Below are 21,870 nucleotides of genomic sequence, written 5' to 3' on the forward strand. Positions count from 1 at the left end.
AAAAGCTAACCGTAGATTGTTTTTAATCTATGGTTGAGAGTGGTGATCCGTGTGTGTTGTGGGAGAAAAAAATTAACCGTAGATTGTTTTTGATCTATGGTTGAGACTGATTAGATGATGTTTTGTGTGTTGTGTATTCATTTGATCGGGATCAGTCTCCAAGACGCGTATTAAAACATCTACGTAGTATATCTTTATTTTCATACAAGTAACAATTATAAAAACGTTATATTAATAAAATATATAATGATACAAATTTAAAAAGATCACTCATGAAGTCATGAGTCATGACTCATGAGTCATGACTCATGAGTCTCGTGACAAAATTAAGTTTTACTGTTTTATAGATTAGTGGTAATTTATGGTCAATATTTTCAAAGTTTGACCCCAAAAATGACAAAGGGACAAAAAAAAGGGACGGATGGAGTATTAAAATAATAGTTAGAGATGGTGTAGATCATTATACTTAAACTACACGAACAATGATCCTAATTTAATTTAAAACAACAGCTCAAGTTATTGATCCAATCAAAATAATGTTCACTAATTTATAACTTTGTACTAATACATACGAAGTATTTAACTATGAGATGGTTAGATGTTATGCGTTAATGTGTACATACGATCGATTGAACTAATCAATATTACCTTGTTAATAAATCATTAATGTTTTCTTTCATTACACAAATCAAACTACTTTGTAATATCTTCATAATTTCATGAAAATATATAAAGATAAACGAGCCATAATTATCAGTCTTGTTGATTAATCAAGTATCGAATTACCAAATTGCAAATTTCCATTTAATAAGAACTCATCAAATCATGACTTTGACACTAGTATTTAAATGATTAAATAAGAAACATATAACAACCTAGTTGTAAAACAATAATACATTAATTCACTAACTTTTATAATCTACTTCGTAATACACTAGTAAGATCAATATGACTAAACTTGAAACAGAACATGATATATATTTATAAAATCAATGTGAATTTGTTTATAATATGATGCCTAAATATGAAATGATGAAGTTTTTACTTTATATAAAACTTGTTAACCAGCAAATACTATCAAATTTCAAACCAAAACCATTTAACTGCCCAAATCCAAACGACTCGATAAACAATTGATTTTTTGAAACCGAAAACCGACCCGAATCGTAATTTAGTAAACTCGGAATGGAACCGATCCGAATAACATTAAACCGCAGAAGAACCGAACTAGTTATAAATTGAACCAAAAAAGAACCGGATCAATTATAAACTGAACCGAAAAAAACCGAACCAGTTATAAACCGAACCATAAAAGAACCGAACTGTTTCCAACCCGAAACCGCTTCCAACCCGAAACTGTTTGAACCGGGATAAAAACTGTTTACACCAAACCATTAACAAACCGCAACCCGTTTGCATCGAACCGTTTACTACCCGGACTGTTTACAACCCGAACCGAATTAAAACCGATCAAGATTAAACCGAAACCGAATCGAACCGATAAATATTTAAACCGAACTAAAACCGACCCGCGAGACACTTAAACCGATTTAATACCGACCCGATTTAATACCGAATCGATTTCAAACCGAACCAAACCCGAACTGTCAAACCGTTTGACAGTGCTAGTTGCATCACATAACTTATCATACATCTCATTGACTTTGAGAGTATAACCCATATCAATAAGGCCATATTCATATTACACAATTTAATTAGCATCAAACTTACCCGTAAATCCATGATATTTAATTGACCCGACCTATCGCCTATCGGGTCCCAACTGCCATGTTAGACATGTTGGGCTTGCACGAAATACACCCTAACATAACTTACCTTAGAAGTCTTGAGAAAATTAATGATTGAATTAAATTGAAGGCCCATAATCTGCCGTGAGACACTAATGTTCAAAGATGAAATAAATCAATTGATTGATCCCTGAAAAATTAATTAAAGATTAATTAATTGATTGATTGACTGAATTACATGCATGATCTTCCAACACATAATCAAGAAATAATTAATCCACAAGTATATATTCTCCTACTGCCAAGTGCTATTAGAATAGATGATATGGATATATACTTTAAATTCTATAGTTTCTCATTTTGTAATTTAAGGGTATCTATACTCTATATAAAAGACGTTTCTTTTAAAGAAACAGTGCCACGTGGCATTCTTCAAAGCATACGTGTCATGTCACAATGCCACGTCACTATCGAATGTATATGCACCACGTAATCTTGCTTGCTACTTCATTTAACAAAATAAATAATGCTTTGAGCTAGATTCCAACACATAAAAGTCATATATTTACCACCTCAACCAACTTTTATTAATGTTTTTAGATTTCGCAATCACTTAAAAGTATATATATTCCTTTCATTTATTAAGTGAATTTAGAGGTTACATAATTTAATTATTTTTCACAAAATTAGAGAATAAATATATATGAGGTTAAAAAAATAAAAAAAAAAATAAAAAAAAGGCAGTACCCGAGGCAACGCCCGAACCATACACTAGCTATACAAACAGTTGAACATAATTATCGAATTGAAGAATTACAAACTAGCAACCCGGGGCATCGCCCGGACTGCACACTAGTTGATATATTATATACGGAGTATAATTTTAAAGATTACAAATAAGCATTTAATACAATATCTAAATTGGCATTAATTTAGAAATGCATATCAAAATTTGTGTCGGTTAATGTAATTAATGTTTATTTCATCTATTATTTTTATTTTTAGCTTTTTATATATAACCCTTAGGACTTTTATATATCTAAATAAATCTAAAACAATAAAAGTGGTTTCAATTATACAAAGTACTCCAATTTTCTCTATCATCCAATTAATGACTTTAACCCAACACTTGGAAATCCCCAATGCACATACAATTGCAATAAACCATACAATGTTACAAAGAGCTAGGAATTTTTGAAAGAACATGTTAAAAGCTAAGCTTAATCATTATACCGTTATATCAAAAATCGACCTAATCCAAAACTGATCCGAAAAAAAAAAAAAAACAAATTCAGATTTCGACTTGTTTGGAGACAATAATTTAACATGATTCAAGCTTAAAATAAGCTCGACTCAATCTAGACACCTGAAGTGACACATGTCGCACATATTGTGGGAAAGTCATGTTGGGAGTAAGCAACGAAGATTTCAAATTTGTTGACTTACGATATACCTTGCTTCAAATAGCTTAAGCACATATAATGACATTAAGATTTATTTTGAAGTCAAATTCTTAGCAACAAATGAGCTTGATAATGTTGATTTTTTTGCTAGCTTGTTACAATTATCTAGTATGAAATTGTATACGTGGTGAAAATGGTTGGCAAACAATTGCAATAAAGCAACATGCTTACATGCTCGTTCGATCATGATGCTATTAGCTTAGTGCCTTAGTGAAATAAAAAGAGTTAATTTTTTCAAGTGCTATGAACACCGCAAAATAAAAAGTTGATGAAAATATATGGAATTGATCCCATGGTCTCTCAGGCACGTATAATACATAGGAAAAGACATTTTGATGACATTGATGATGATGATGAAATTAAACATTAAAAATCCAATACTTTTCATACTATGTATACATTGTATATTAAGTTATTGAATCATTAGAGAAAGGGTTTTAAGCAATATGGCTTAAATTACGTGAGAATCTTATTAATAATGGATTATACTAAACTCTAATCTAGTTATAGACCTTGTAGTTCATGTAAAGATGCTCTATCTTAGATTCAGTGACTTATCAAATATATCAATGGAATGAAGATCTGAGTTACAGTTACAACTATCTAGAGAACTTTAACCTAAGCACAAGACGGAAGCAATGGATCTATTAACTTTTTTTGAAATAGATCTAATAACTACTTTCCTAACACAACATTTGCATATTATACTTATATATTGAGTTTATATTATTGACGATTCCTACTATTATTGCACCTACGGAACGAAACCTTTCTATACTAGATATATTTAAGTCATATTTATGGACAATTAGGTCATAAATAGACTAAATAAGGTTGCTTTAATTTGATGGCAATTGAAAGTAACTTGTTGGAAGAAGTTAAGTTGCATTAAAAGTGACATAAATGAGTTTGTATTTAAAAGTGCATGAGGGGCTAAATAAGTTGAATTGAATTATGTTATATTTCTATCATATAAATTGAATTTCAAAATACATTCAAGTACTTTATTTCAATTTATAACATCAATTTATTTAATTTGAATCATGAAAAGGGACCCAAATTTACAAAATCGCATGGGATCCCAAATATCTTTGTGCACTTTTAACCAAGAATGAAGAATTGAAACTCATCTAACATATACGATGCAACAAGGTGATGGGTATGAAAGTGATGGACCCTCCAACGCAATGTGAAGTCTATCGTGGACGATACTTTGAGTCTCCGAGAGCGACTCTTTGAAAGTTGTGAACAAGATTTAGGGAAATTCATGAAGTTTCTTACTATTTATTTTTTATTTTTATTTTTATTTTTTTTGAAGGGGAATGAAGTTTCTTACCTTTGATTGCGTAAGTGCGATATTACTAGAGATATTTATAATGTTATTTTTTTTTTTTTTAATAATCAATAACATAACAAACACCAGAAATGACACGTGTCATTTTTTGGTGATGTTTTTTTCCTTTAAATCTTCCTCCTAAGATTTTGAGACCTTTTAATTAAGGAAGAATAAGCTATAATTTAGAAGGTTGAAATAAGGTGGAGAGTATAAAATTACGAAGCCAAAAATACAATATCAAATGACTACGCATCAGTGGATTTCAAGCTGAATTAGAGCTAACTCACAAATTATATTGCTTCAGAAGAAGTTTTTTAATAAGGTGATTGTTGATCAAATCTGCGATGTATTTAGTTGTAAGGTGTTATGTACTTGTGCTGCAATTCTTGATTTGTTAGGAATTATATGTAAGTGTTGTTTGGCTATATTTTATTGATGAATTTTTTTTTTCTTATTGTCGGAAAAAAAGGGATATTCTCAATAGTAACCCCCTACAATTGCTACGCACCAACTGTAACCCCCCTTTTTTTTGGATTTTACGAAATGACCTTATTTATCTTTTTTCTCCTAATGATGACATTAATGATGGTGTTTTAACATAAAATTAAACCATGGTTAACCAAAATAGCAAAATGACAAAAATGTCCCCTTTTATATGACAGATTTTATTTAAAAAAAAAAAACAGTCACCCCCTTCCCCCACCAACCTGCCACCACTCCCCTGCCCAACCCATGCTGGCGCCGGCCTCCCCCTACCCCACCAACCTGCCACCACTCCCCTTCCCTCGCCGACACGCCAGCCTCCCCCTTCCCTGCCGCGCCCTCTCCACTCCCCCATCCCCCTGAACCACGAGTCCACGACCCCCCCTCCCCCAAAACCTCAACAACCTACAGCCGCCCAACCTCCGGTAGCCCACACATCACCAATTGCTCCACCAATTCGCCACCTACAGTCGTCAATTCGCCACCAATCAACGCTGCCCTTCCCAGCTCACCTTAAAACCGTCGCCAATTCGATTTTTACCAATTAATCTCCCTTTGCAATCAACAATTCAGTCACCAACAATTGTATTCGACCACAATGGCAGCTGCTAACATCAATTTATCACCCTAATTGAAGACCTAGATGGTGCAATCATGGAGTGCGCTCACGAGAACGGTGACAAACCCACAAAAACGCCATTAACGGATGAATTTTGGTTTGTTGGAGTGATCAATTTTAGCCATTTAGTTTCGGTTGGGGTATCAAGGTGAGGCCATATGGGCGGTGCTCAGGGGTGGGGAGCAGTGGCAGGGAAGGAGGGTGAGGGGCGGTTGGTGTAAGGAGAAGGAGAGAGAAAGGGGGTTGGGGAGGAGGTAGGCACCGGAAAAGGGGAGGGATATGGCGGTGGCTAGCTGGTGGAGATGGTGGTGTGGATGATGGTTGTGGTTGTTAATTTTTCTAAATGTTTTTCTTTTTTTCTTTAAAAAAAAAACTAACCATAGCTAATTTTAATTGACTATTTTATGTTAAAACAACATCATTAATGTCATCTTTAGAAGAAAAAAGAAAAGTAGTGTCATTTCGTATAATCCAAAAAAAGGGGGGTTACCGTCGGTGCGTAGCAATTGTAGGAGGTTACCATTGAGAATATCCCAAAAAAAATCATTACATAGTAGTACAAAAGTAGGATTCATTAAAAAAAAAAAAAAAAAAAAAAAAAACATTTCTATTCATGCTGTTGATTTGAAATCTTATAAAATAATAATAATTGAGTTATTTTCTATTAAATATTTCTGTAATAATTTTACCAATTTGTAACTTTTTTTTTTCCTTCAAAAAATCTATTAACTATTACTAAAACAGGTCATGCTTACATCAATCATTTTGGACTTATGTCAAGCTATCATTAAAAAAATTCTCGCCAATACAATATATGATGTCAGCTTTAAGTTTTTTTTAAAATAAATTATTCAACTTAGCTTATTTTTTGTAAGTACATTGTATAATAATTTTTTTTAACTAAATTAAATCATTAATTAAAATTCATATGACATCTACATTGTATAGTTTTATTGGTAATAACATTCATTATTAATGTAATGTAATGTATATTATCTTTATATATTTTCAATACAACTAATAAAAAATAATACATCTTTTTTTTTTCTTCTCAATTGTAGTTTTAATAATTTTTGCCTTATTATTTCATCTTTCTTACATGCATTGCATTTGTTTATTCTACATGAGTTGCCTTATTTTTATATTATATCACAAATTAATTATGAAAAAAAAATTACTACCGTGCATCGCATGGGCACTAATCTAGTATTTATATATAATCTTGTTAGTTTTGATAGAGTACAAAACATATTCTTTGACTCAACCATAAGTTTAAGCTTTTGGTTGAGTTGGTCCTCTAACATGGTGGCAAAAATCAACGTGATACAAAGATCATGGGTTCAAATTTCACCCATCCCTCACTTTCAAGTGGAATATTTCGCACTGTCCTCTTACAAGTTTATTTAAATGTGTTGTATTTTATATAGTTTTTTAGTGGAATAAAGTATGAGGTAAAATCTATAATAATATTATTATTAAAACTTAAGGGCACAATATGTTGACGACATGTGTCACTCTTATGTCATTATGAAATTCATGACATATATAGCGCCACATAGATAACACATGACACCAAATATCAATATTTGGATTAGATTTGAACCATTGTCCATTATACCCCTTAGGATTTCCAACTTTTCATTACCAATGTTATATCAAGTAGACAATTATTCCGTATTGAATTACCATGAATAAAATTAATTTTTACACTATTGTATTTTTTGTTTATAATCCACAATTAATGTCACTTTATTACTTAACTAACATTCATGAGTTGTAACTTTTCATTAAGGATTCTAAAAGTTTTAAGCATTATATAAATGCAATTCCCTACTTAATTGTAAAACGAATATTATTGCATCTCTCTTTCTATCCCCAACTAATTTTTCCATTTATATTTTATTATTTGAACTTAAGCTAATGGTTTCTAGATATTTTTTACTTTTAAGGTAAATTTTTAATTTTGTATTTAAACAAAACTTGGGGCATCGCCCGAGCTACGAACTAGTTGTAAATAGGGGTGAAAGTAATTCGGTTTAAAACCAAATCGAACCGCAAACCAAACCGAATAAATAATATGGTTCGGTTTCTTTTTTAATATGATGCGGTTTGGTTTTGAAAAATAAAAAAATATGGTTTGCGGTTTGGTTTCGGTTTGAGTTCAGAAAAACTGAAAACCGAACTACAAACCAAAATTTAGGATTTCTAATTACCTAGAGTCTAATCCCCCTCATATATAAGACAAGGAAAAAAAAAATAAATTAAAAAAAAAAAAAGAAAAAAAAAAACTAAACTCTTATGCCATCATTACGACTTGCTATTTGTTAATATATATTATTTGTTTGCTTTACTTTTAAAAAACTAAATTAAATCAAGCCCAAAAACAAGTTTTGAAAAATTATGCCAAAAAAAAGTTACAAATCATGAAATCAATGCCCAAAACACTAGGGCAAAAAATTGCAGTTTGGTTTGGTTTTTTTCTTAAAAATCCAAATTAAATATGGTGTGGTTTGGTTTGGACCGAAAAGTAATATGGTGAGTTGCGGTTTGAAAAATCCCAAACCGAATTATTATGATGGTTTGGTTTCGGTTTGGGCTATAAACCGCACCGCAAACCAAACTTTTACCCCTAATTGTAAATAAATCAACAAAATAGTCAATTAGTATTTTTGTAATTATATAAACATTTGTGAACCTATATATAATGAAAATTTATTGATTTATTTAAATTTTTACCACCAAGTACGAACTAACAATAACAGTGTGTTTGGATAAAGAAAAGGGAAGGAAAAGAAGGGGAGGGAGAAGAGGAGGGCAGGGAAGAATGGTGAGTTTTCCTTCCAAATCTCTCCATTGATGGAGGGATCAATTTCCTATAATTTAATCCTTCCATTTCTCTCCCCTCCAATTCCCTTTCTTCCTCGATAATTTGTTATCCAAATAAAAGATACCCAATCTCTACATTTCCCTTCCCTTCCTCTCCCTCCATTTCATTCAATCCAAACACACAGTAAAGGAGGAAGTACTTATCTATATATATGTATACCCATACTAAAGCAAAGTTTTTTTAGGAGGAATTTTTTCCTCCTAAATTGTACTTTTTTTTGGGAGAATTTATTAATTTGCCTAGAAACTTATTATTTAATTATCTATTGTTATGCTTAACTTTTGAGTTACATTTTTCTCGAGACTAATTCATTTGAATTTCAATTACCATATTTTAAAAATTGAGCATAGCTCGCAATATCTAATTATATTAATATTTATCTTCGTATCTAATCAAATGATACTTTTTTCGTTTCATAATAATCGCAACACTTTTATTTACGTATGTTTCTTAATAATTGTAACACTTTCTTATTTAATAAGGACCACTATTATTTTATTATTTTTCTCTTTCACTAACCCCACTTATTTCACAATTATTTTATTATTCATCTCTCCTATCAACCCTACTTACACTACTTTATTATTTTTTTATATTATAAAAATATTCTCTTTTGATCCCCGCTCTATAATTTGTCTAAAACTTTGTACATTGCCTATTTGCCTAATGTTATAATTATTACGAAACGGAGAGAGTATCAATTATTCTGAAACGGCAGGGTACTCCGTATGGGACAAAAACCACACGGTTCCAAATTCCTTTAAAAATGAGACAAGAAGTGATATGCTAAAACCATGCAAACGCGTAAAACAACTACTCGTATAAATGATGGTGCCACCTCGCATAATAAGCACCACTGCTTTAATGATTATTGTTCATGCTTCTGATGTAAACCGCGGATTCTTGACGGATATATTGAATGCTACAGTAATTTGAACTGCTAGCTGCGGCCTGCTACAACACGTATAGTAAGTAGCTCACATGCACTTACACCAGCAGTTTTGTAGACTTAGTGTATTGTCATAGCCAGAAGCGTTAGTACACGAGGGTGGTTCTGAGCATGAGCAGAGTGAGTAGTGATCGTTCAAGGTCCTTGAATATAAAGGGCCCTGGAATATTGTATTTTATCACTATAAATTAAAGGGAAAAAGAAATACTAGTATATGTATAGGTTAATGTTAAATACAAGTATTTAGGTTTTACGATGTACTTTTAAACCTACTCGTCTATCTAAACTTTGATTAGTTTTATCATAACATGATTACCAGTTTAGATCCTTATTCGAAGTATTTCCACCGTTTTTTAATAGTTGCAATAGTTTGACTTTTACATTATTCATGTGTTTCACTTTGACTAGCTTTGATATTTATACTTAAACATAAATATAGTTATGTGGGATCTTGTTAGATTCGTCTCGATTTATACTATTTTAATATCAAATGTATATTAACAATTGAAATCATGCATCGCCAAGCATAAAAAGAGAAGTAATGCAAATTAAAAAAAAAATATAAAAAAATAAAAAAAAAGAACTATATAATAAGTGAGGTTAGAAAGGAGTAGTGTCTACTTGAAATTCTCAATATGCTTTTATTGTTAAAAATATGTTAATTGTAATACTTCCTCCGTTTTTCTTAGTTGCATCACTTTTATTTTCACCGACTCTTAGGCAATTTTTGGAGTCTTAGAAAGAGGTAGAGAAAAAAAAATTAAATGGTACCCATGTGGTAGGAGAGAGATATAGAAAATTTATTAGCTAAAAAGGAAAGGAAAATTTAGTAAAAATAATCTCAACTTTTGCCCATTCGCTCAAAATAATCTTAACTTTTGATTATTTTAAACTAATCCAAAGTTTGGGGGTCGTTCGCTCAAATAATCCCAGCTGGTCACTTAACCTGATATAACAAGTTAAGGTGACACGTGTCACCACTTAATTGGTTGAAAATAAAATAAAATAAATCTTAAAAAAAAAACAGCCTCCCAATTTACGACCACCCTACCAACCGGAACCCCCACACCGCCGACGCCCAGACATCCTTTTCCTGCGCCGGCGACCCCGTCCCCCTACCCACCACCTGAAACCCCCATATCCCCAACCCAAAACTCCTAAAAACCCCTCCCCCACCACTTTAAACCCTAAATCCGACCTTCCCCCACCCTCAAAATCCTGCCGCCCAGGGTTTCAAGGGTGGGAGAGGGCCGAATTTGGGGTTTAAAGTGGTGGGGGAGGGTATTTTGAGGTTTTGGGTTTGGTATATGGGGGTTTCGGGTGGTGGGTTTAGGGGGGAGGGGGAGGGGGAGGGGGGACGGGTTGCCGGCGCCGGCGCAGGAAGGTTGCATGGGCGCCGGTGGAGGTGGGGCAGGCTGGGTTGTCGGAATGGTAAGGGCTGCCGGGATGGTGGTGGTGGGCGGTGGAGTTGCACGTGGGTTTTTTTTAAATTCTTTTTTGAACCTATAATGCACTGACACGTGTCACTGAATACACACAAAAAAAAAAAAAAAATCAAAAATTCTTTTACAGGTTACCAGTCACCTGGGATCATTTTGAGCGAATGAACCCCAAAATTTGAATTATTTAAAAATAATCTAAAGTTGAGATTATTTTAAGCGGCGAACGGACGAAAGTTGGGATTATTTTTACCAAATTTTCCAAAAGGGAATTGATGCAACTAATTTAAACCTTTTTTTTTAAGAAATTAGTACAACTAAAAAAAACGGAGAAAGTACAAAATTATCAACACAAAAAATGAAGAAAAAATAAAGGTACATATGCTCAAAGTGCCAAAAAAAGGATTTTCTCTAGGTTTTTTATTTTTAAGAAATACGCTACTAAACTTGCGTCTTTAACAAATTAGTCAAACTAATTACACAAGTCAACACATGAGAAGTTGAGAGTAGAAGGTAGAGGTAAGAAAATTCCTTTACTATTATGTTATTGTATATAGTGAGGCTCAAACTTATAACTTGACCTCAAAATCACAAGATGTGTTTCCAGCATCTCGTAGCTTGAGTCTAACACCTTAGTCCACTCGGCCATCTTGATGACATCTGTTTAAATGGTTTTGCTGTTGTTAGGGAACCAAATTCTGAACTATTGAACCAAAGGGCCCAAACAATTCGGAGCAAAGCTGTTTTTTTTTTTTTTTTTTTTAAAAAAAAAAAAAAATAGCAAAGCTAGCTCGATATTTCGTCAAAAGGTATCAACTTTAACGAAGTCAAAATAAATTATCTAATCACTTTATCTTACTATTACTACTAGATTCTCATGTAACTTTACAAAAATCACTCATTATAAACTATTGCTCCTAATTACTTGGCCCTCATTTGGAAAATACTAATTTTTCTTTTTTTTTTTATATATATAAGGAAATGTACTCCTTATTTGTCTTTATTTGCACTTCTATCTAACAATTACTTTTGTTTCTCTCAATAATTCTAAATAGGATAAACAAATAGAGATAGATGATTTTTTTTTTTTTTTTTTGACAACAGAGACAGATGAAGTACTAGCTAGCAATAATCTAGCATTGCCCATAAAACTTGGTACTCCGTAGCTAATTTCAACCCGCTATCTGTATTAGTTGTTCTCCTGGCAGACTATTGATTGGTTGCTTGTAAATAAATCTGATAAAATTAATTGTTGGGTATAATTATGCAATATGCATGATCGTTACTAACACTATTACTTATATGGTTCTAATTGATATGATACTCGTACTCCCTCCATTTTTCGGTCACTAGTTTGGTTTGCCGCGCGCATTCGCAGACCGTTTTGCATGTATATTTGCTAATCAAGTAAATTAAAGATGGTTACTATAGCTAAAAAAATTATCCAACTTAAATAAAAATACACTAAAGATAATGTGATAACAATTTGTAAGTTTAGAAATGAAGTAAAAAGTAAAGGAACTTATATTAGTTGTTTGGGTCCAATTTAGTCCAATTGGGCCTGGTCACTGAATGATCCAATTAAAAGCCCAAGGTTAAGGTTCAACTCTCCAAATGTGCTAAAGTCAAAAATCAAACATCCTCAAAGCCATGTCAAGGTCAGTCAACGGCCCAATCAGCTTGGCCCAGCCCAACTGACTTCCGGGCCCAATTCGCCTCCTTCATTAGCCAAGGTATAAAAGCCAACAATTTGGTCAATTCTTGGTAAGACAAAGACAATAAAGCCTCAAGCAACTAAACTCTTGCACAGCTTTCTCTCTCTAATATACTGACTTAAGCATCGGAGGGGCCTTCCTCGGCGTCCCCCCCGAGGCTAGTTTACGTGTATTTGTTGTGCAGGAAACCCTCGGCTCCTGCGTCGTTCGGACCGAGACCAAGTTCCCTCAAGATAAAAGGATCTTCCGAGATTCGATTGTTTTCATCCGAAACAATTTGGCGCCGTCTGTGGGGAACGCTACTAAATTTCGCGTCAGTCATCAAACACTCCGGCAGTCGCCATGACTAAGAGTGGAAAGAGTTCCAAGAAGGCTAAGAAGGGAGGAGGCCAGATTACGGTGAGGGAACGCCAGCCGGTTTATCCCTCCCCGGAGCAAGCCTCTTCCGAATCGGAGGCCCCCATTTCTCCGGAAAGGGAAGCCTCAAGAGGTCCTAGCCTCCAGGAGGAGAACACCTCGCACCACACTCGGCAGCCGGGGCCATCCCCGAGACCGAGTGGCTCAGGTGCGAGGAACTCCCCGCCGCGCCATAGCGTGCAATCCAGGTCACATCCGCGGGAGACTCCTCCCTCCGGACCCTCCACCGAGGAAGTGGCCAGAGCAGTGGCCATCTGCATGGAGTTCCTTAAAGCTCAAGGGGCTCCAATCCAGATGCCTGATGATCACCAGCCGAGAAACCTGAAAAGGAGGATCGGTCAGGATGATGGTGGACAAGTTCCACCACATAGACAGCTCGGCCAGAGGTGGCGAGGGGACACCCGAAACTCCAGTAAGGAGAGGAGGAGGAACCCTCAACCCTCTGACCACTCTGAAGCTCAGAATTCCATGGGGCCCTCCAAGGACCCGGAATTCGCCCGCCGAAGCGTTCACGAACGCTTGGGTTCGAGGGAGGTGAGTGTGCATAGCCGCCTCACCTTCCCAGAGGATACCGGACCCCACCCAACCTTGTCTCAGCCGGGGACGAAAACCACTTCCACCTCTGAGAGAGGAGGGAGCGAGGTCCCTGAGGCTGGGTACAAGGGGAAGGCGGTCATGGTTCCATCGAACTCGCCCTTCCAGAAGTGGATTCTGGAAGAGCATGTGCCAACGGTCAAAATCCCGGCACATATTACTTACGATGGTACCTCAGATCCTAAGGATCACATTGCCTCTTACGAGGGGCACATGTATCTGAACCCGAGGTCTGAGGCTACCTGGTGTAAATACTTTCCTACGACCCTCAAAGGTGTTGCCCAATCCTGGATCACCAAAGGGCTCAAGGAAGGCTCCATAACCGGTTGGAACGACCTCTCCAACAAGTTCAAGAGCAAATTCTCTACGGCCAACCGCCGAGAGAAGACCACTGCAGAGCTAATGAGTCTACAGCAGGCGGAGGACGAGAGCCTCCGCGACTATCTGACTCGCTTCAGCAACGAGTCATCCGGAATCACAAGCCTGGATCAAGGCCTGGCCGTGTTCGCGCTACGGAACGGCCTCCAAGCTGGAAAGTTCCTGGACTTCATGGTCATGCATCCCCCGCAGACCCTGGAGGAAGCCTTGGAAGCATCGGATAGGTTCATCCGAGCCGAGGAGTGGAACAGATCCAGGTCTCAGTCTCGTCCGAGAATTGAGAAGCCGAAAGGGCAGCAGCCCGAAGTCTCGGCGCAGAGGAAAGGGAAGGCTAAGGCCTCAGAACCGTCCTCTGCTGCCGAGCCGAAGAAGGAAAGACACTTTCCCTACACGGGAAGGTACGATTCATACACTCCACTCTCCCTTCCCCGTGCTAAGATTTTCAGCACGACGAAGGACGAGGGGAGATTCAAAAAACCTCGTCCATTGCCTCCCTGGCATCAGACGAGGGGAAAGGACCAGTGGTGCGAGTTCCATGACTCACCCGGACATCGCACCGAGGACTGCGTCCAGCTGAAGGACCAGATTGAGGATCTGGTCCGCAAGGGGTACCTGAGCCAATACCTCGCGGACAGGCGCGAGGAGAAAAAAGCTGAAAAAGATTCTCGGCAGGACCTCAACTTCGCTCGGAAGAAGGATAAGGGACCTCAGGGCAAGGAGTCCCTCGACATCCTAGTTATTTCCGGGGGAATCTCGCGAGGCACAGCCAAACGCCAACTGAGGGGTCTAACCCATCAGATTCATCAGGCTGAGCTTCGGCAGTCCCAGTCACCGGCGCCGAACATCCTGTTCACAGCCGAAGACTGTGAGGGGGTGGTATACCCCCACGATGACCCACTAGTAATCATTCTGGGCATCGCCAACCGCAACGTCTGGCGGACCCTCGTCGACGGCGGTAGCGGGGCGAACATCCTCTTCCGAGGAGCGTTCGACCAGCTGAGGATGGGAGCCGAGCACCTGGCCCCCGCACCCTACCCGGTGTCGGGATTCAACGGCTCTTCATCGTATCCTGACGGGAAGATTACACTTCCTGTCACCATCGGCGAAGGCCGAGCAGCTAGGAATATCATGGCCGAATTTTTGGTCGTAGATGCTCCATCTGCATACAACGTGATCATGGGGAGACCCCTCATTCACGGCATTCAAGGAGTTGTCTCCACGTATCATCAAATCATGATATACGTTTCAGACGAGGGACGCTCCGAGAAAATAAAGGGCAGTCAAAAAGAAGCCCGCCGATGCAATCACCTCAAGCCATCCACGCCTCGCCGAGGCGACCGTGGCGATGGGGAGGAAAAGCACCGGGACCGAAACGCCAAAAAGCCGAGAGGCTCAGACGTTTCGGCTAATGAAGCCCCAGACAACGAGAAATCTGATGGGGGCCAAAAGGCTGACTCCGCCTCAGAGCCGAACGACTCTGATGGCCAGCCGCGGTCAGGAAAGTCTGCTAATATTGATAGCAGGCCGGAATTCGAGGAATCCAACTCTAAGAGCATGGAGACGGATGACCTGACCGAGTCAATAGAGCTGACCGTAGGAGATCCGAACAGATGTGTTAGCATCGGGTCGTCACTGGAGCCAAACACCCGTGCGGCACTCGTCCAACTCCTACGGGCCAGTGGAGACGTGTTCGCCTTCTCAGCCGCAGAAATGCCCGGGATTGATCCGGACTTCGTCTCCCATAGGCTTAATGTCGACCCCTCCAGTCGACCCATTAAGCAGAAAAAGCGGAACTACTCCGCCGAAAAGAACCAGAACATCGCAGCTGAGGTCGATAAGCTCCTAGATGCTGGGTTCATTGAACCCTGTCAGTATCCGGAGTGGCTGGCCAATGTTGTAATGGTTCAGAAGGCAAATGGTAACTGGAGGATGTGCGTTGACTTCACGGACCTGAATAGGGCATGTCCCAAGGACTCCTATCCGCTGCCGAGGATCGACCAACTGGTCGACTCGACAAGCGGGCATGCTCTGCTCAGTTTCATGGACGCATTCTCGGGATACCATCAGATCTTCATGCACCCCGAGGACCGAGCTAAAACAGCGTTCATAACAAGTTCCGGGTTGTACAATTACAGAATGATGCCCTTCGGATTGAAAAATGCGGGGGCAACATATCAGAGGTTGGTTGATCAGGTTTTCGCCGAGCAAAAAGGCCGAAACATGGAGGTTTATGTTGACGACTCAATCGTCAAAAGCATAAAAGAAAAAGATCATGTCACGGACCTAGCCGAAACCTTCGCCACCCTCAGAAAATACAAAATGAAGCTGAATCCGAAGAAATGTGTCTTCGGCGTGAAGTCAGGCAAGTTCCTCGGCTTCATGGTCAGCAAGAGGGGGATTGATGCAAACCCCGCCAAAGTACAAGCTGCATTAGACCTCCCCGAGCCGAAGACAAAAAGGGATATTCAGCGTCTAGCCGGGAGAATGGCTGCCTTGTCCAGGTTCATCTCACGAGCCTCAGACAAAGGGCTCCCTTTCTTCAAGGCGCTGAAGCTCCAAAATTCAAAAGGCATTGAATGGGGAGACGAACAAAAGTCAGCCTTTCAGCAGCTCCGTGAACACCTGGCTCAACTCCCAACACTGGCAAGGCCAGTCGTAGGAGACATCCTATACTTATACGTGGCGGTCAGTCCAGCCACGGTAAGCGCGGTGCTGCTAAGGGAAGAAGAAAAAGTTCAACAGCCGATCTATTTCGTCAGCCACACCCTGACGGATGCCGAGACGCGCTACCCATTGTTAGAAAAAGTGGCTTATGCAGTGGTGGTGGCTGCTCGGAAGTTGCGACCCTATTTTGATTCTCATCAAATAGCGGTTCTAACTGATCAGCCGTTAGAGAAAGTCCTCGGCAAGGTTGAAAAATCCGGTAGACTAGCAAAGTGGGCTTTCGAGCTCACCGAGTTCAGTATCGGTTATCAGCCGAGAACAGCCATCAAGGCGCAAGCCTTGGCAGACTTCTTGGCCGAGTGCTCCTATCAGGAGACTCTGGATGCAAGGAGGAAAATCTGGACCGTCTTCACGGATGGGTCCTCCACCGTGAACGGTTCGGGGGCAGGGGTCGTCATCACCTCTCCCGAAGGCAAAACCTTCGAGTATGCACTAAAATTTTCATTCAAAGCCTCTAACAACGAGGCCGAATATGAAGCAGCCATTGCTGGCTTAGACCTGTGCATATCGTTGGAAGCCGAGCATGTCTACCTCAAGACAGATTCTCAGCTGGTCGCCAATCAGATCCGGGGGGAGTATGAGGCTAAAGAGCCTTCAATGGCAGCTTACCTCACAAGGATCAAATCGACAATTGCGAAGCTGAGATCTTTCGAAGTAGAGCTGATCCCAAGGGGTCAAAATGCTCAAGCAGACGCACTCTCCAAACTTGCAAGCTCAACTCTGACTGAGTTAAGCCGTTCTGTCTATGTGGAGGTGCGCCGAGAAAAGAGTGTAGCCGAAGCAATATCAATCTGCTGCGCTGCACTCGAGCCGAGCTGGATGGATGACATCCTGGCTTATAAACTCAGGGACGAGCTCCCCGAGGATAGGAATTCGGCCTCCAAGATAAAGCGGATCAGTTCACGATTCCTCGTCTTCGGCGGCCAACTCCTCAGAAAATCCTTCTCCGCTCCATTATTGAAATGCGTGGGTCCAACGGATGCCGACTATATTCTCCGAGAGATTCACCTCGGCATCTGCGGAAACCACATAGGAGGGAGAACCTTAGCCCACAAAGCTCTCAGGGCAGGGTATTTTTGGCCTACAATGATCTCGGATGCAAAGAACATGGTCAGAAAATGAGAGAAATGCCAAAAATTTGCACCGGTAATCCATCGGCCATGCCTAGATCTCCAGCCAATTCTTAATCCTCTTCCATTTGCACAATGGGGGTTGGATATTCTGGGACCCTTTCCCGAGGCCCCATACAAAAGAAAGTGGCTGATAGTCGGAATCGACTATTTCAGCAAATGGATTGAAGCGGAAGCTGCTTCAAGCATATCTGAGCAAACTGTCAGACAGTTCATCTGGCAGAACATAATAACTCGGTTCGGCATCCCAAAAGTTTTTGTGTTCGACCACGGCAGACAGTTTGACAACCTGCCCTTGCGCCGATACACTGATCAATTCGGGATAAAATTGGCTTACTCCGCGGTTTGCCACCCTCAGAGTAATGGCCAAGCCGAAGCCGCGAATAAACAGATCCTTAACGCTCTCAGAAAAAGAGTAGAGGATCAAAAGTCCAAGTGGGTAGAGGAACTTCCGGGAACCCTCTGGTCACTCCGGACAACCGAGAAGGAGGCAACGGGGCATTCACCTTTTCAGCTGGTGTATGGATCCGAAGCAGTGCTTCCAGTGGAAGTGGGCTCAGAAAGCCTACGAGTGAATCTCTTCTCAGCCGAGGAAAATGAGCAGCTCATGAAAGAGTCCCTCGACTTCCTTGACGAGATTAGAGATCTAGCCCGAGAAAGGATGGCTGCACACAAGCTCAGAATGAGCAAGTCCTACAACCGAAGAGTCTATCAACGACCTCTCAGAGTTGGGGATTTAGTTCTGAGGAATGCTGCAGCTGTTCAAAAAAGTCGCATTCATGGCAAACTCTCAGCATCTTGGGAGGGACCTTATGAAATTTATCAAGAGCTTCAGCCCGGTACCTTCAGACTCAAACAAATGGATGGCACCGAGCTGAAAAACCATTGGAATGCCGATGTGCTCAAAAAATACTATGTGTAAATCCTTCGGATAGTACAATCTATGTAAGTACACTGATTTTGTTTACAAAAAGGCCATCGAGCCAGTATTCATTCAGATTGCGTGTATTCTTTAAGTCTTTATGCTTTCTACGGTTTTTCAAAAATTCAAGGTTTCATTCGGCGCTGTCCGGGGTATTGCATAATGATGCCTTGTACCTCGGCAAGCCGTAAAACCTGCCAAAAAAGGATACAAGCCCGAAGTATTGCATAGTGATGCCTTGTACTTCGGAAAAGCTGTTCCTTTGGGCAAAAAGGCCATAGACTTATCCGAAACATAGCCTAAAAAATAGGAACTGATAAAGCCCCGAAGTATTGCATAGTGATGCCTTGTACTTCGGATGAATCAGTTCCGGGTGGTAGTTGCAACTCTGAAGTATTGCATGATGATGCCTCGTACTTCAGATAAACTGCTGCCCCGGCATGGTGTTTCGGATAGTTGTTCCCTTGGATGAATTGAAGAAAGTGTCACAAGAGTACCATCTCTAGAGTGAAAACTCTCAGGTGGGAAATCAGTACTTTAAAAACAGATGTAGAAAATAAAGCAAAGTGTTCAAAGATCCTCGGCTTAGCCGAGAAAAATTATCAGCCATTCCAGAATTCAGAAGACCTCATCTTCAGATTTCTGGGGGGGCAGAGGGAAATAGAGAAATGGCACAACTGATCTAATACCCTTCAGCTCAGCCGAAGTTTGATACTTATGTCAGTTTTTTCACAAGTTGAAAACATCCGAGTACAAACGGCAAAAAGAAGTCTCAGCAGAAATGATTCTCGCTAGCCGAAGTTCTGCACTTAGCAAATATTTGAAAGATCATTCAAAGAAAGCAGTAAAGTGCGAAGACTGGTAAAGCGAAGGAAAAAAATACACAAGAAAGCTGAGAAAGTGAACTTCTTTGAAATAAAAATGTTGAATTACAAAAATAGTCGGCAGCCGCCCACAAGCGGAAAATAACAGCTGCCGAAATACGTACATAAGCAAAAAGTAAAACTGCTGTACGACAAGGCAAGCTGAAGCAAAAAACAAGGCAAAAAACTCAGAAAGCGGCGAGTCTAAAGTTAAGCACATGATGAACCGCAAGATTCTGAAGACGACTGCCCGAGTTCCTATGCTTCAGCCGGGGGATCAGACTGATCAGCGTTGAGTCCCATGGTGGCCTCAGCCCCAGCAGCAGAAGAGGCGGGCTTTGCATTTTGCCGAGCCTCCCTTTCCCTCTGCTCAGCTTCCAACTCCAGTCTTTCAGCTTCCTCTTCGGCTTCCTCAGCCTTAAGAATTTCAGCTTCAGCTGGAGTTGCATACTTCATGTGAGGGTCTTCGGGATTCTGGACCCACTCAGCACATTTAGACCAGTCCAGCTTCGGCTCAGCATGAAGGCAGACTCTTCGGCAGACTCGAAATCCGTTTCTGAAACCCATCTCATATTCCTCTTGGGTATAGACACGGACCTTGAGTGAAGCCTCAGCATCAGCCAGCTTCTTCTGGGTCTCCTCCAAGTCTTCCTTGGATTTCTTCAGCTCATCAGCGACTTTGGAGGAGGAACCCTTCAGCTCATTCAGCTCTTGCTGAATTTGGAAAGCCTTTGTCTGAGCTTGGGCCACTTCAACTTTCTGGATCAGCAGTTGATCCTCAGCCTCTTGGAATTTAGCTCTTTGAGCTTCAGCAGCAGCAGCAGCCTCTGAGAGTTGGACGTCTTTGGCCAAGAGCAACTCTTCAGCAGCCATTCGGCTGGCTTCAAGAGCCTCTAGACGCTGCTGCACTTCAGCTTGTGCAGCAGTTCCTTGAATTCGGCTCTCAATAGCAGCCTTGAACTTGGAGACGTCCACTCCCATATGCTCCTGGAGGAATTTTTCCCCTTCCATCAGTGGGGGAAAAACCTCCATCTCCATAGCATCGCAGAAGGTTTTCAGAGCTTCGGCAGCTTTTTTACCGTACTCCTCAACCTCCTGCTGCTTCTCTTCAGCTGCTGCTTGCTTCAGCTTAGCAAGCTTAACTTCCTCTTCAGCCACCTTCCTTTCGTGCACAGCAGCGTCTACCCTATCTTGTAGGGTATCAATCAGCTCAACAGTGAGAGTCTGATTGTGCACGAACTGAAAACAGGAAGACAAAAAATAAGTAAAAAAAAATAGAGCTGAATTTCGGAGGGAATGAAGGAAAATTACCTGCATCATCAGCAGTTGGTTAGACCTGGCTGGGTCAGGAACTGATCTACTGGATTCGCCCATCCCAGCAGTGGCCTTCAGCGACCAGATCCTTGCCCTGTCTACTTCGGACATGCCAGCAAAACTGCCGAAGTAGGCTTCAGCTCCTTCTCGGTTTTGACCCCATATGAGGTCCCAGATGTGATCTGGGATTGGAATTCGGGGGCCGAGAAACCCATTTCTCCAGAATGCAGAGTCTGGAAAGAAGGGAAGGACGACGATGGAGCTTGATTAGCTTTGGTTGTCTCAGCATCGTCCTTCTCAGAGGAGTCAAGTACTATGACCTCCTCTTCTTCAGGGGTGAGGACGAAAGCCTCAACCTCTCTTGCGATATCTGCCGTGAAGCCTTCAGCACTTGACATCACGGCATCTTTATTTTCGTGCTCAGCAGCACTCTCCTTGATTTCTTCTTGGACCCCTCCCTTAGGTCCGGGAGTTCTCTGATCCACCTCCATCTCAGGAGGTGGTGGAGGGGTCTTTTGAGGAGATTGGGGTGTTGGCTGGGGAACCCTCGGCGATCCATTGCCTTCCTCAGGTTCCCTTATTGCGACGCCGATGGTCATCGGCCTCTGCTGAAAATCATGAGGGCCGATGATGGCCATCCTTCGGCGCCTTTTCAGAAGGGGCTGCTCGTCCATATCTGAATCTGAAGACTCTTGTATTTGATCTTCGGGACGAACAGGAGCTTTGCCTTCTCTGTGTCTGTTACTCTCTTCAGACTGTAACAGACAGGGGGGAAGGAGAGTGTGAGTAAAAAAAAAAAAAAGAGAAAAGAAAAAAGTTGTCTAAAAACTCACCGAGGTCTTCAGCAAAGCCTCGTCTTCTTCAGCTGCTCTAGCTGCAGCTTCGGCTT

This window comes from Chenopodium quinoa, unplaced genomic scaffold, assembly GCF_001683475.1.
Source record: "Chenopodium quinoa cultivar QQ74 unplaced genomic scaffold, ASM168347v1, whole genome shotgun sequence".
NCBI classification, from domain to species: domain Eukaryota; kingdom Viridiplantae; phylum Streptophyta; class Magnoliopsida; order Caryophyllales; family Amaranthaceae; genus Chenopodium; species Chenopodium quinoa.